Here is a 4,334-nt window from a genome sequence, read left to right on the forward strand (position 1 = left end):
GATGCATGAAAGTGCAAGCAAAAGAAGTGAGTAGGACAGAGGAATGCAATGGAGCGACTCCAAAGGCAAAGGAAAAGGCATTAGGAAGCCACACCTTGGCTGAATTATAAAAGGGAAGGTGTGGAAGGTGTTGGTTGCTGAAGGCAACCATTCGTGTTGAGGATCGAGTTTCTGTGGACTGTGTTTGTTTGCCTTGGACATTGACTCAGGTCTGTGAGAATAAAAGGGGTTGGTTTTTTCTTGCGGTTCCTGCCTGTTTCTTGGAAGAGGGGTTTCTCCTTGTGAGCATAACAAGGACTCACGTAGGTGGGACAGAACACCATAGCTCAGTTCTCAGCTGCAGAGGCCTTGCAGATGAGCTATGGATTGAATCTATAGCTCCATTCTTGGCTACAATGGCATTCCAGAAAGGTCTCTGACTGCAAAATGCAGGCCTGGGGATGCCACAGAAGAAGTGGGCCAGCGAGGAGAAGCCTGGCTGCAAGGTAAGTGGGTGTAGGGCACATGCGGGAAGCTCCACATTCCCACTCCCGCCCTAGCTTGATTTTTAGATGTGCATCTCACCCCAAAACTAAGGCTTAATTTTCAGTAGAGCTTATATTAGGTCCATCCCCAAAAATCAAGATCAGGTTTATTTTTGGGGTAGATCTTACTTTCAGGTAAACGTAGCAACAAAATATTTGGGCTCAATTGGATCATAAGTTGAGGACTACCTGTAATATATTCAATTCATTTAAACTATGTTCTTATTCCTATATCTTTCAGATTTCTTACTATATGACTTTAATTTTAATTAAGGACATTGTTACTTGTGTTTTTATCAGCCCCAAATCTTTCAAATTAAAAATACCACCTATATGAACATACTGTAGAAATGCAAGGTGAGAATAATTGCTCATAAACTGAATCATAGTGTGACTAATTTTCTCAAATAATTATTCTCTTAAAGAAAATGGAGAAAGTTACCTACTAGAACCAGCTACAGATAGCTTTCTATAATTGGAATTTCCATATGAAAGTCAAATATTTATTTCTAAATATATGGAAAGATTGAGTATTGGAAGAGCTTACTTTGTTCCATATTATTCCTCTTACTAATAAGAAAAGCAATGTCTTAAGTATTGGAGGTGTGGCCTAGCATCTCATGAGCTACTTGATTGAAGGGTATTCAATATAAATTGGCAAATAATTTTGATTTCATGGATCCTGGGGGGGTCTTGAAGGACTTCAAGGAATCTTAGGACCACACTGCATTATGAAAACTTATACTGCTTTGCTTTGCATCATACTAGATTTTTTGGGGAGGAGGGGAGTTAGTCCTCACTTACCAATCACAATTGGGACCAGTCACTCTGTGCTAAGTGCCATGATTGTTATGTGAAAGATCACATGATTTTATTGGACTTATAACCTCACTTCCACTTCCATCTTTAAGTGAATCACTGGGATATCATGTGAGCATGACTTGAGATTTTACTTCCACATTATCCAGGAATTCTGCTTCTAGTGAAGCACATGAATGGTGATCACATGACTACAATCATCACAAGTATGTGCTGGTTGTGATGCACCCAAATAGTAATCATGTGACCATGGGACGATCATAAATACAAGAATTGATTGAAAAGCTGATTTTTTGTTGTGACTTTGAATGGTGGCTAAATGAGGCAGTCAGTAAGTGAGGATGAGAGAGAGAGAGATGATAGAAAGAGAGGCAGACAAACAGATTTGTTTTTTCTTCTGTTCAATCATGTCCAATTCTCAGAGATTGTCTGGATAAGTTCTTGAAGGGGGGTTTTTTTTGGTGATTTTTTTTCGGAAGTAGTATGTATTGTGTTCTTCCTAAGACTGAGTCACTTCAGAAAGTGACTGATCCAAGGTACAAACTACACACAATTTGGACTTACTTTTAATAAGTGTGGTCTAAGGTTTTGTGAGCTAATGAATAAATAAATGATAAAGGCATAGCATGGCTCTTGTTAATTATTACTCCACATGGGAAAGAGATGACCAACTAGTGCTGTGAAATTTTCATTTAGAATTTCTGCTTTTTTGATGAGGAATCCAGATGCTTAATCCTATTTCATATCTGCCAAATTGAGTGGGCCAGAGTGGGCCCTCTCCAGTCTGAAGAGGAATGAAAATGCACATTTGTATTCTCCTGCCCACAGGGATTTGCAATTATCTCCACATGAGAATAAAAGGATTTGAGTACAATAATTCTGGCCTTTAAACTGAAATATCTTCTAAATAAATATATAAAACTTTCATCACAGGGCTGGTATATAAATGAAAGAGATGGCATTGGAAACCTCTGTATATATGAAAGGCTCTCACAACTATTATTTACACTACAGGAATGACATATTTATCAACATTTTCTTTGATGCCGATAATATATATTTCTTGGCTAGAGAATTCTTCCTGCCCTTGTAATTCAGTCTTATCACTTAATGGTGTTGTTGTTAGCCGTAGGCCTGGTAATCTGTTAACAGATGATTTATGAACAAGATAGACAGGTCATCGTGTTCTATGCCTTATTCTACTTTGGTAATGGTATAATTGAAAGAAATATTTCTGCAACTTTGAAATTCAGAGAACAAAAGTAACATAATTTTCATCTGTTTCTTTTTTCCTTAGCCACCCATGGTCTTACATGCTGTTTGAAAGGGCCTTCATTCTCCATTGCAAAAAATTGAGAGGCCCAAAGAAAGAAGAAAAAATCAGCAAAAATCACATCTTCCCTTTCTCCCTTCCCAATTCTGAGAGCCAGAAATGGTTTGTTCCACTGGCAGCACTCATAAAATCTCCAGATGCACTCATAAAGTATTAGAAAACAAAATGAGATAAATAACAATCATTTTTTGATAGTCACATCCTCTTTCTTGTCTTCCTTTTTCTTCTTTGTAAGTGAAGAGTTTATTTCATTCAGATTTGGTCTTTCGTTTACAGTGCTCATATGTACAATCTCTGGACAATATATAACTAATTTCATATATTTTAAACAATTTCCTGTGCAATTTATAAAATATAAAATACAGTGAAATGATTAACAATTACAATACTAGAAAACATTGCTCATTAAATAGTTGTTTTGTAGAGGGGAATGAAACAAAATCAAAAAATCAAGTTATCCAGCATTCAGCAGGCAAGTGTGGAAAGTCAGCACCCACTCACCCACCCCCCAAAGAGAAGAAATATTTTGGGGAATATAATATTTTGCCGAAGGATCTTAAAGGCAGAAAAGCAGGCCCAGTTTTTCTTAATAGCCCCAAGCAGAAACTAAGCAGGCCAGCTCTGTAGAAATGCAGATTTGATAATCCCATTCAGAAAGACTGAATTCATGAGCAAATACTACTGGACAGAAGCCTGTTCAAGGCAGGATCTTTCAAAATCCCTTGCAAGAACAACAGCAGAGTAATAGGATTAGAACCAGCAACCCCTCACCCCAAAATCCAACAGAGAACTTAGCCATCAGCCACAGCCACAGAGAAGTAGGATATGACCTTTAGGACATAGTAGGATTAACTCACCACCATTAGAATACCAGAAGAGCACAGTCAGGTTCAGGTCAAAGTTCATGCCACAGGAACAGGAACTCCAAACACAAAAGCCCAAGAAAATAAAAACCCACCACTCCCAGCTCCATTTTTTCAGCCACCCCAGAAACATGCTGTTGTCACTGAAGTTTCTGGCAAATAAATAAACAAGAATCTTCTTTCTAAAGCAGTTTCCATTTTGTTTATTCCCGGCTAGAATGGACCCTGATGAAAATTTTTCTTTCAATATAAGCTAAGGCCCTGGGAAGAGTGCAGAAAAGAACAATAAATATGTTAAAGGGTCTTCTAGAATCTAAATCCTATAAAGAATGCCCAAAAGGCACTAAATATGTTTACCTTAATAAAGAAAAGACTGAGGTCAGCTGTCTTCCAATACTTGAAGGGCTGCCACAGGAAAAATAATGGAGGTAACGTTGGACAGCTTACAACATCGTAAATGCAAAAATACAAAACATGAAAGCATTAAATATTAAAAACTAACAGAAATTAAATAAGTTAGGAACAAGAATGTAAAGGTATGGAAGAAGGATCTTCTTCCTAGTCCACTATCTTCAGTGTGGAATGTCCCCATCAGGGCTCCAGTCTAATTGATAGAGCCAGGGTTTGAGACTCTTTTAAAGGCCAAAAGACTGGAATTAGATCTCATTTTGAAGGGTACAATTTTCCAGGAAGTAGGAGCCATGGCACAAAAAGCCCTTTGTGGGCCCCCCTAGCCAGAACTCCTTAACAAAAAGGGTCAACAGCATGCCTCTTCTGCTGGAACAAATACGGCAA

At 38.0% G+C, this 4,334-nt stretch overlaps 1 long non-coding RNA gene across 1 annotated transcript; it reads left to right on the plus strand.

Annotated features, from left to right (window-relative positions):
- Positions 1-274: 274 nt before the first annotated feature.
- On the plus strand, positions 275-2,874 carry LOC120307326. Its single transcript, XR_005556491.1, has 2 exons — positions 275-485; positions 2,641-2,874. It is a non-coding gene; the product is annotated as an uncharacterized LOC120307326 (long non-coding RNA).
- Positions 2,875-4,334: the final 1,460 nt, after the last annotated feature.

Source organism: Crotalus tigris, unplaced genomic scaffold (assembly GCF_016545835.1).
Source record: "Crotalus tigris isolate CLP2741 ecotype Arizona unplaced genomic scaffold, ASM1654583v1 scf7180000017774.6281472, whole genome shotgun sequence".
NCBI classification, from domain to species: domain Eukaryota; kingdom Metazoa; phylum Chordata; class Lepidosauria; order Squamata; family Viperidae; genus Crotalus; species Crotalus tigris.